The sequence below is a fragment of the Phoxinus phoxinus genome, assembly GCF_949152265.1.
Source record: "Phoxinus phoxinus genome assembly, chromosome: 18".
NCBI classification, from domain to species: Eukaryota; Metazoa; Chordata; class Actinopteri; order Cypriniformes; family Leuciscidae; genus Phoxinus; species Phoxinus phoxinus.
The window spans coordinates 280,001-292,500 of record NC_136893.1 but is presented as its reverse complement, the minus strand read 5'-3'; the positions used below and the strand labels follow the sequence as shown (position 1 = coordinate 292,500).

The following is a 12,500-nucleotide window of genomic DNA, read 5'->3' as shown; positions in this document are numbered from 1 at the left end:
CTATTTATGTGTAAAATGTTGTATTTATTGATATAGACTACAGTCTGACAATAATGTACTGTATATAAAGCATATATATATATATATATATATATATATATATATATATATATATATATATATATATATATATATTATATTTATAAATACATACTATTTATGTTGTCTGGAATGTTTTCAGTCAACATGTTAAGAAAGAAGAGAATAAAACCTGAGCAGGATGCAAAAGAACACATATTGTCGGGCAAAGACAAAGCCTTCCTTGAGGGACGACAAATCAACACATTCAAAGGTAAATTGTGCACCACAAGGCAATCTGACTATGTTCAGACTGCAGGCAAATCAAATCATAAAGTAGGCATGCACTTGTAAGAATGAAAAGTAGGCCTATTGCTGGCAGTCTGGACATGATCTTTCACATTCACACATTTTACCCTTGGGTAAGCCGCTCATTTTCATAAAGGTTAAGAGATGGAAAAAAAACTTTAAACTAATTTTTTTTATTTTTTTTTATAAATACTTAAAACTATGTATACAGAGAATAGTGTAACCAAATTCAACTAGTAGGCTATATCACAGTGAAAACCAATGCTTTATTTTTTTATTTATTTTTTTATTTCCTGCACCTCATATTACATTACACAGGATTTTTTTTACAGGATTTAACTCTTTAAAAGGATAGGTTGGTTAGCTGTGTAACATATAGGTGCACTTGGATTCATGTTTTATTTGTATTATTATATATTATTTTGCTCTTTTAGGGAGAGGTGTGTTTGCACTTGAGCACATTGAACCATCCACCTTTGTTGTTGAATACCGTGGGATTCTCTCTCAAAGTAAACATGTTAAAGATGTTCAAGGCAACTACTTGTTTGACTTCACATGGAATGGAACACGTTATTGGTAAGCTGGCTGTTTCTTTTTTGGTTTATTTATTTATTTTTGGTTCATATTCAGAGCAAACTAGTTGCATGTCATTCTAATAAAAACAGTTATGATTATGATGATTATTATTATTACAATATAGGGCTGCACGATTTGGGGAAAATGTCATATTGCGATTGAGGTCAATATTGCAATTGGAATATGCGATTGAGATATAATAAACAAATGGTTTCATGAGTCAACTTGCTTGGATCTAAAGCAAAATGCACACACAGATTAGTGATAATTCTGAAATGTGTATTTCTCAACTCAAACTAGCAACAACTAAATGATTGATAACATCTAAGTAGGGATGCAAATTATCGATTAATTCATTAATCATTAATTGATTGACCTTATCGATTGATTAACGATTAACTGATAAGCGGCTATTTTCCTGAGAATGTACATTTCTCACGGTATCAACAGTGTCTTTAACATAAAAAGCTAAATATTGGTTATATACTGAACAAAAATGCATGTAATATTGCTCAAATTATGTTTTTTTGTAACAGTTGTATAGAATGGCATTTATGTAGTTTAACAAAATAAATGATGCACAGAAAATTTAAATACATAAAAAATAATTGTGCACTGGCTCACCTGTTGCAAACATTAAGCAACATAAAATAGCCCAAATGTTAAATAAAAATCTATATGGGTAGGCTTAGCCTAAAATATTAGCCCAAGTCTACATATAATAATCTATCTGGTAAACTACTTGAAAAACTTGAAACATAGGAGCAGCACTTATTGATGCTTGGTCTGAGAAAGTTAACAGTAAGATTACTAGACCTGGAAACTTCAAATATAGAACTGAAGGGATGTCAATTTTCACAAATTCCCATGATCGATCGTAATTTAAATTAACGATCAATTATGCGTCTGCTGCAGTGCATATGGCCAACAGCATGACAGGGTTTGTTAAAAACGCTATGTTACTCACCAACTGAATGAGAATGGCTTTTAATCCAAATAAAGGGCTAGTAGGATTGTTAAATGTTTCGATGTGAATGATAATTAAATTAAATTAATTATTTAATAAGCAAATATAACGACTAATAATTAGGGCTGAACGATACATCGAATTTTCATCGTCATCGCGATATGAACTCCCGCGATGAACACATCGCAACAGACAGCCTGACACGATGAATAATGCCTGGTTCAGATTAGCACTAATTTACACGTTTTTGACTCCTAAAATCTTGTCGTGGACAAGAAACATGTCAGACAACACGTTGCTTTCCGACCAGTCATCGCGTGCCGTCACACACACACATTCACTCGCAAACATTCACTCACTCGCACGCACAGACACACAAACACACACACTCACTGTCCCTCGCTCACTCACTCGCTCACTCACTCACGCACGCATGCACACACGCACATACACACACACACATACGCTCACACGCTCACTGGCGCGCGCACACACACACTCACTGTTGCACTCACTCACGTCTCGCCTCGCTCACAAATTCAACCCGTCGTGGAGGACCGTTAAAGAATTAAACATGCTAGTCTTTCTGTCGTGAAGCATCGCAGACGCGACATAGGTTGTCGCCCACTATGAAACGATCAAATCTTGCATCCTGACGCCCGTTGTCGTTATTACGATTCTCCACGACACCCATACGTCAAACGGATCGTGCCAAAATCGCGCTAAAATCGTGTATTCTGAACCAGGCAGGTAATAAACGTTTGACCTATCACGCAAAGAACCTATTAAAGCACTAAGACATGGGAACAGTATAGTTAACAATCACATTTATCGCAAGTCATATCGTCATCGCAATATTAAACAATGTTATCGCACATCGCAGCTTTTCCTCATATCGTGCAGCCCTACTAATAATACAACGTGTCACCAACGCCGCCTCAGATGCGTGCTTGCAGTGTGTTACGTTAGACGTGCACTGAAACGCACTGAAAACGGCAACTAAACCCAATGAATTCACAACGATTTAATAAAATAGTGTTCTGATGTTATGTAATATGACAGTCCCAAATTAATCATCGTTATTATTAGTCGTGTATTAATGCTGCTTGAGCGGCGCGCGCTGAATGAATAACCGTTGAGCACTTTGCTAGCGCGTTATTTAACTCAAAGAAGCGCAACCTATAGATTAGTCAGATATATACAAAATAAACATATTACAAATTATATCTGCACAAAATGACGTGAATGCACAAGTGAACTTGAGTTACGTGCCATTCAGAGTGACTCATGTTGTGGACGCGCTCTTCCTGGAACAACGCGACACGGTAACTAAACCCAAATACTTCACAATGTTTTATTACACTATTGTTCTCTTTATAATGTTATGTAATATGACAGTCCCAATAGACATTATTAGGCGTGCAGTGCCGTTTGAGCTGCGCGCGCTAAAGATCACGCTTCAACAATTCTTAACCAAATGCATCCAATATGAGATAAATCAGATATAGATAGGCGTACACATAATAAACTATTACAACTTACATTTGCACAAAACAAAAGGCTGCGAATGCACACGAATACTTATAGTCATGATGGTGTAAAATAGTCCCAAACATAACTCCGGCGCGATCGCTTGTGTTTCGCGGTTGAGCAGCGCACGCGCATGCGCATGAACCTGCTTAATCGATGATCGATAAGTTTGATCGATTAATGTATTATCGACAATTAATCGATCGTCGATTAATCGTTTGCATCCCTACATCTAAGCCATTGATGTCTGGATATAAATGAATCCACCCCCATTTAAAACATTAATTATAGCCATCCAACATTACAGTGATTCTATCATTACAATTGAAAGCTATAATAAAATAAAAAAACATTAATTAGACTTCAAAAAATATAACAGCTTTTAATTTAAGTGAACTTCAAATAATCCTCACATAAACCCATAATAAATGTCATATTTACCTGTGCCCTTCCTGTCTAACAGGTATACAGACATTTAATAAAGTTATCAAACATAATAAATAGACTAATCCTTATTAAAGCTACATAAGTTCTTTAGTCAAGAGCAGTGAGTCATTTTCTCTGTCCCCTTTGTTCTTTGATTAACTTTACTGACAGAAAGCTTTGGCTGCTGGCCCTTTAAGAGCAGCCGCTGCTGACAGAGACGCGGATCTCACATGCGCCTCATCCTCTTACAACTCTATACGTCCATCATAAGACTGCTCTTATGTTATGAAGATATTCGACAAACGACATTTTGGCATAATTGTGTGTGTTATTGTTCGTTCAAGCGCGAAAGAGAACTATTCTGGCGCGTGTCTTTCTGTGAGTCCCAGTCGGACATTCAGCGCGCTCTCTTTTGACTTGTCTCGCATGAATGGTTTTAAGCAATCGCATGAGAGCATTATCATGTAACACTAGCCAAAGGATGACAAAAAATAACAGATGCTGCGTTAATTGCGTACCAGCCCATTGTTTATTTTACATAAAATCGCAGCATTTTGCGTCATATAATCGCACAGGCTTGACATCGCGATTACGATTGCGATAAGATTAATCGTGCAGCACTATTACAATAGCAGATTTGCTAGGGTTCTCATAACATAAGGAACTTATTAGTTAGTGATAATCAATAACATGGTTATTTTTCAACTGGGGTATTATTTTTTTACCTTAAGTGGATCATCTGACCTATTAAATTCTTAGGAAGTCAAATAGGAAGTTAAATAGGCCAAGGTTAGCCTAACCCAAATGTTCAGTTAGAACCGTATGTTTCAGTGTGTGTCTGTTTTAAGTTTCTTACTGCACTATTTTTATCACAGCATCGATGCAACAAAAGAGGACGGTGGACATTCACTTGGACGACTGGTGAATGATGATGACAAAAATCCAAATTGCAAAGTCAAGACAATCATTGTTGACGGAAGGCCACACCTGTGTCTGTTTAGTATAAGAAATATCTTTCCAGATGAGGAGGTCACATACAACTATGGGGATTCCTCTTGGCCTTGGCGTTTAAGGGTGAGTCTCTTAAAGACTTTATCACTGAAAGTCAACCATGTTCTGTATTTCATGAATGTTAGTTTTTTATATGATGCAGATTATTATTATTGCGGTGACCAATTGGCAAACATCCTTGCCTCAGTGTTGTACCTGTCTTTCTCATAATTACAGGAATTGTGTGACGAGACATCAGTGGCTGTGACTGAATGCATTGTGAATCCTTCCTCATCAGTGAAACAGAAAGTAAGTGAGCGTATGTTCCTTCATTGTTTTCTTCTCTTTGACACAGGCAATGTTAAGTGTAGGATGGTTGGGCATCATACTAGACTGGTTGACGTGGACTGTCGTCTTAAAGACGCTGTTGTGACGTCTCAAATTCGAGTAAAATGTACCTTGCTCGGTTCATTCATTTTCATAACTCGTGCGTTGGGGGATGGGCATGACACTGACCTGAAATGTAAGGACAGTTCTCCACTACGAGGACAGTCATGTCAGGGATAGGGTTTGAGGAAAAGATGTTGCTTTGGGTATGTGTCGGCTGCTTCTTTTTTGTGGATAAGCTGTAGACTACGGGTGGGCGATATGGCAAAAATATCATATCACGATTTTTTTCAGGAAAATCACGATTCACGATTTTATCACGATTCCTTTTCATGTTGGTTTTACTATTTTGCAAGTGACTGAGCATCACAGCCAAACTAATGTCCCTATTTTAAAAACAAAGCCTTAGGTAACAAAATATAAAATAAAAAAGAATGGCAGACATTTAGGCCAAAGTGGCGAAGATAAAAAATCTTTGTCATTTTCTTTGTTATTAAAAATTAAGAACAAAGATGCACACAACTTAATATACAAATTAAATAAACAGTGCTTTATTGTTTCAGCTGCAGGTGTATTTAACAGCATTGAAGAAAGTAATTAAATGAACAAATATGAAAATAAAACACAACATCGACTTCACTATATAAATTGTACATTGATTCTTATTAAAGCTACTATTAAAGTTCTCAGTCAAGAGTGAGTGAGATGTTCTTTGTATTTTGTTGTTTTATTAACAGGGATAGTTCTCCCAAAAATGTAAATTCTCTCAAGCCGTTTTAAACCCGACTAAGTCTCCCTCTTCTGTTGAAAATAAAAGTTATTTGGAGGAATGTGGGTAACCAAACAGTTGATGTACCCCAGAGACTTCCATAATAGTTTTTTCTTACTATGGTAGTCAATGGGGACCAGCAACCGCCCGGTTAGCCACACTCCTCAAAATATCTTCTTTTGTGTTCAGCACAAGAAAGAAATTAATACAGGTTTGGAACAACATTAGAGTGAGTGAGTAAATAATGACATCATTTTTATTTTTGGGTAACTGTCTCTTTAAGGACAAGCGGCAGCATGTTTACTATTAGTCTACTGTCACTTTAAGATCTGCGCGAAACGAGTCTACACGCATTTGACGAGCAGATTTTTTCTTAATTTTTTTCTATTGTTCTTTCACTTTAGACATAACCAACTTTGTTTATGTAAACATTGTGTGTATTTGACAGTATAGCGCAATAAGACTCGAAAGATAACTTAGCCCAGTAATCAGACGCTGTTAGACAGGCTTTTAGTGCATGTGCTTGCGCTCAGAAAAGCGCCCGTTAGAACAGCGCATCAGCAGCGAATGACATGTTTAACCGGCAAGGCTTTAAAGCTCATGCAAATAATTAATTTTTATGAACTACAGTGTCCCGTTCCTCTGCATTTCACATGGATATACGTCGCGCTGTACAGTATGTTGAGACGGAGGCGCCAGAAATGCAAACTGATAAAATGCACGATACTACGATATTTCTTCAAAAGCAGATCGTGGAGACATTTTAATCGTCCACGATCAAAAATCGTAATATCGCACACCCCTACTGTAGACCTAATATGCACACTTTTCAATCTGGATATGCTTTGTGACTTTCAGTCACAGAGACGTAAACAGTTAAGGCCCATTCACACTAACCATAACTGTGATAGGGTCCAACCAGCAGACGGTAACGTTCTGTTTATTATGATCGCATCTTTGACTGCCGCTTATATACTGAAGCATGTTATAGCAGAATTGATTCCGATTGGCTGTCAATTAAGCAATGTATCGCAATACAAAAATGCAACAATATATAGAGCCATATTTTAACGATCTGAAATGCAAGTGTCAAAGCGCAAAGCGCAAGTAACTTTGTGGACGGATCCCGGCGCTGTTGCTATTTTCCCGGCGGGATAAACGACTCTTGCGCCCGACGCAAATCTAAAAGGGGTTGGTCTGAAGTAGCTTCATTATTCATAGGTGTGGTTTGGGCGTAACGTGAAATAAACCAATCAGAGCGTCCTCTCACATTCCCTTTAAGAGCCGGCGCGCTTGTTCCATGGCGGATTGCTATTATAATGGCGGATTTGCCGGCGCACGCCAGGAGCATTTCACAGCCAGGAGACCGACGTTCTCGTCAGGGCCGTAAAACACAGAGAAGTGACATTGGGGATGATGGGAGAAACGCACCCAAATTAGCTTCGGTTAAACAGGCATATAATTTGGGTAAATGTGTAGCCTAATCTAGATTTTTTTATTTTATTTTATTTTTTAATTTTTTTTAAATCTAGATAGATCTTTTTCACATCTTCACGGATACAACAATGATTTCCCTCGTGTGTTAATATTTTTCCTTGTAATAATGTATGATTTGCAAAAATGAAAACTGCTGCGTCTGTTTATAATTATTAGAGAATCAAAGTGGACGTGCGTTAACACGCTACATTATGGCCAAGCATGCGCCCTTAAAATACCATATCACTAACGCGCAACGCGCCACTGTCTTTAGACTGTTTTTTTCCTGGTCAGTGGCGCAATTGCTTTCTAAAACTGGAAAATAACACCAGGGAACTTTTGCGCCGGAACACGCCTCCTCTTTTCGTTGAACCCCCCCCGCGAGCGCAAGTTCATTCCCTAATTTACCGACGTGCGTCTGTGGAGGGAAAAGTCCGCTGTGCGCGGGTGCAAAATAGGAATGATACATGCGTCAGTGTTCAAAGTCAATTGCGCTGGGTGCAAGATAGGGCCCATATTGTGTATAGTACACCCAAAATAAAAAATTACTGTGTGAGGGGGAACAATCAAGTTTACAGAGTTTTAGTGTCAATACCACATTAAACTACTATATATATAAAATGCAGTGGGGGAATATTTGTGGGTCCTGATAATGCCAAATGTATTTTTGTTACCAGTGAAAAGTGGCCTACATTAATTTAAATATATCTAGTTGGTGACAGAGTGCAAGCATATTTGTCTAAAACAAATCTTTAAGCCCAGGGAACTACACTAACCTTTTCCACTGGTGGCACTTGCGCTACTAACTTTTTCAGTTACTGGCGCAAAACATGATTTGGTCGCACAAATTATTTATAGTAATCCGCTCTGGATAATAATGAACAATAATGAAACTGTATTGCATAAAGATGTGCTTTTTATTTTACTTGCCATATTTTAAACCACATGCCTTCTTGTTTTCTTTAACATTGGTTGGGATAGATTTACTGCAATAGAAAATACAGTACACAATGTGCAAAATGAATTTCTTTTGGATTTCAACGTGCTATGATTGGCACAGATGGACAGACTCCTGAACTCCTGGGTTAGTTAGAATTTTTTGAAGCATCGAAAATACTTTTTGGTCCAAAAATAACACAAAATAAGACTTTATTCAGCATTGTATTCTCTCCCGGGTCTGTTGTGAATCTGCGTTCAGGACTCCGCAGTGACGCTGCTGACGTAAGACGCTGATGACGTGTTATCTGGTGCGCCCGAGCTTCGTTTACAGTCTGAGGGAGACGCACGCTATATTCAAGCTATTCTACATTGTTTGCGTGGATATCATTTTTTTAATGGTGCGTAAATGTGCATGTCGCGGATGAGACACTTTTACAGCGTGCGTTTCCCTCAGTCTATAAATGAAGCTCGGGCGCACCAGATAACACGTCATCAGCGTCTTACGCCAGCAGCGTCACTGTGAAGGATTGACAACAGACCCGGGAGAGAATACAATGCTGAATAAAGTCTTATTTTGTGTTATTTTTGGACCAAAAAGTATTTTCGATGCTTCAAAAACTTCTAACTAACCCACTGATGTCACATGGACTACTTTGATGATGTTTTTATTACCTTTCTGGACATGGACAGTATACCGTATATACAGCTTCAATGGAGGGACACAATGCTCTCGGACTAAATCTACAATATCTTAAACTGTGTTCCGAAGATGAACGGAGGTCTTACGGGCTTAGAACGACATGAGGGGGAGTCATTAATGACATTATTTTCATTTTTGGGTGAACTAACCCTTTAAGGAAAAATAAAATAAATATAATCCATAAAATAATATAATAGATTTTCAGCAGCACAGGTCTTTTGTTTGAGAGTGTCTGAGATTACTCCAATAAATTCAGCACATGATTTGTGGTTAGCGTATGTTGGATTAACGGCCACCCCGCTCTTCTTCAAAAGAATAATTTGCGATTTAAATTTGGTGAAAGGCATTTCCTCTTTGGCTATATTATAAGCTACATTGAACTTAACTATCAATTCAGATTCCTCACTTGCTCGGTTTGCTAAATCTTGACGCCGAAATGCAGTGGGGAGTGCTGCTGCGTCACGGGTTATGTATCTCTACACTTCGCGTGCTTCATACTGTCATTGTGAAGCTTCAATGATTCGTGTTTGAATTGTTTTGACGCAGTTACAAATTTGGACAGTCCTGCAATTGAAGGCCCACAGAATTTACAGTATACACAGTGCATTGCTCCGTCTTGGTACCTTAACCACTGGTATTCTTCGAGCCACTGATGTCCAAATTCATATGTCCGTATTGTTTTTCCCGCGTGTGCTTTTCCTGACGAATCCTTCGCAGCATCATCATTCTCACTCGCTCGACTTACTCGCTCCGTTTCGACATCAAGTGATGGTTCTGTTACACTTGAACTTCCCTTCTTAAAAAAGGAGTCAATTGTACGCTTCATTTCAACACGTGAAGATTGTAGGATATGTTGAGATATGCTATTGCTGTATGTGTCTTAACGAGAGGTGTTTGTTTTTAAATCAACGTTAGCCTACGCCTGCGCCTACACCATTCCGGGGGGGGGGGGGGGGGGGTGGCGAGGCTGAATCCAACTTGATGTGTTGAATGCTCAGAGCACGTTATAAAACGTATTCTTAAAATACACATTTAAGTTTTAATAAATGCCCGTAGTAAATCATAGCATATTGCCTCAAACATAAGGTAGGTAGAAAAATGTTCTAACGGATTGAGAAACATGGATCTAAATCAAGTGCTGGCCTTTTTTGAAGCCATATGGAGGATGATGGATTTTCTGGAGAAGAGAGCTTTTTGACTGATGAGGAACTAGATTACCAGGATGGTCTAGACCCTGCTGAAGAGTAAGTTCCATTTATTTATTTATTTATTTATTTATTTACTGTAAAAGTATAAAAATAAAAAAACTAATATGATAAAATATAAATTTTCTAAATATGTAAAAATAAGTTCTGTAAAAGTAGTATTTCATTTTTCTATGTTTGTTACAGAGTAGTAAGAGTTGTGGATTACACTTTGTCTCTCAGCCATTTTTGTCTGAGTTTACCTAGAGATACAAACAAAGGATAGTGGGGGGTTGGTCACACCTTTTAGCTGTGGAGAGAATGTCTCAAGGATGTTGTAGTGGGGGGTTGGTCACACCTTTTGGCTGGGGAGAGAGTGCTCATATTATAGCTGTGGTGGATTGGGGGTACAGTAGCAATCTCAGCCATTGTTATCTTATGTGAGAAATCAAATACAAAAACACTAATTTATCTGATATGTATGATCTAATATTTTGCTTTATTTGTTTTACAGTCATGATAATGAAGACACCAGCCCACCGACCCGAGCCAGACAGGAAAGCTCCCATTCTTCCGCTGAGGAGGGCCCTTCCACTTCTGCTGCAGCATCCCAGCAGCTGCCAGGAATAGGTCATGGACGGGAGGGAGAGCGCGGTCAAGATCCAGATCCAGATCCAGATCCAGATCCGGCAGCTTGAGGGGTCGACAGAGTCCTGAATCCACAAGGTCGAGATCTAGATCCCCACAGCCAGCAGCCCCAACTCAATCATGGAACAGTGAGAGTCAGCCAGACATCCCTCCAGTGCCCAAAAGGTTCGTCCCAACAAGAAAGCCAGGACATCAGCTCAGCCCCACATCCATATACACACCATTGGACCTTTTCAAACTTTTTGTCAGTGACAGTGCAGCAACCACTTTGTGTAATAAAACAAAAACAAATGCAGATCTCAGAGCCTAGGCTGCCTACAGAGATGCGGTTTTTGGACGGCATACTTATGGGGCGGCCAGCTAGCGGATTGTTAGGAAAAATTAGATGAATGTGATCATTTATGTTTGGGCCTGAAATCGCTGATACAACCTTTAATGTCTGTGGGTTTTGTTCTCTAAAGTGTTTTTGGGCCAGAAGAGTGTTCAAGACATCCTTTTATTTACTTTTATTAAAACACTGTTTTGAAAGAAATGTACAAATACATGCATTTACTGGAAGGCAATTTAATTTGGTTTTATTTCCAGTGTGTTGCTGAGGTCATTTTGAGGCACACTCCCTCATGCACTTTAGTCCCATAATGGTTAGAGATGCACCGATTACAGTTTTCTAGGCCGATTCCGATTTTTCCGAGGTTGACCTGCCGATACCGATTTTAGCCGATTCCGATTTCATTTTTAACCACTTTACAGCACACACATTTATTATTTTATTTTTTTATAAAACACCATATACTTCTACCCAAACTGAATAATAAAAACAAGTTTAAATGGGTGAATTTTCTATAAATATTGTTGAGTGTTCTTCATTTTCTTTTCTGACATAGCCTATTCCAGTTCTTGTTAAAACACACTAGACATGCAAATTCAGTGCATTTTTGGCACTTTTTGTGTGAAATCATATTTATTTTGCCCATCAAAAAAAGTGTGGTTTCACTTTAATTGAGTGTGAGCAGCGCAGCAAAAATAGACTCTGCGCTTCACTGCTGCTCACGCGACGCTCCTGCTTGACGCTCACGCTCTGCTTCTGCTCCCGGTGTGATGCACTCATTGATTAACATGCACGCCGAAAAAAATACGCGCCTCTCACGCTTGCGGTGTGAAACTGACGTAATTCATGAGGTTTTCTACATGTGCGTTCCGTGTGCTGATTTTGCGCAATGTTTGACCGGTATAAAATCGCATATGTCAGACTGACCGGCCGATCACGTGAAAATCGGCCAATTCCGGTCCCAAGCCGATCAATCGGTGCATCTCTAATAATGGCCTTATTAGATCTGTTGTTGAGCCTTTTTTTTACCATTTGCAAAATAAAAATTGCCCTTTCAGTTTAATTTTGTTAGTTTTTATTGGCTGTCTATTTGCATTTCTTCATCTAATTGTCCTTTAACTAGTCTTCTATGAAGTGTAAAACTTGCTGATCTTTGATCACTGAATTTTCTCCAACCAGGTTCATTTTGCACCACGTGTATATGTTGGTTGATATAGCAACAGCACATTGTAGCACTATTTCCTTAGGTGTGC

The 12,500-nt window shown here is 38.5% G+C and overlaps 1 protein-coding gene and 1 long non-coding RNA gene across 2 annotated transcripts in view; one reads left to right on the top strand and one right to left on the bottom strand.

The window, feature by feature from the left end:
• The window catches only part of LOC306985989 (uncharacterized protein), a gene marked incomplete at its 5' end in the record, with an annotated part of 20,820 nt that overhangs the window by 2,703 nt on the left and 5,617 nt on the right, over positions 1-12,500 (bottom strand). The window lies entirely within an intron of this gene.
• LOC306986328 lies at positions 198-5,697 on the top strand. The gene is made up of 4 exons (XR_013794953.1): positions 198-292; positions 762-903; positions 4,702-4,900; positions 5,054-5,697. It is a non-coding gene; the product is annotated as an uncharacterized lncRNA (long non-coding RNA).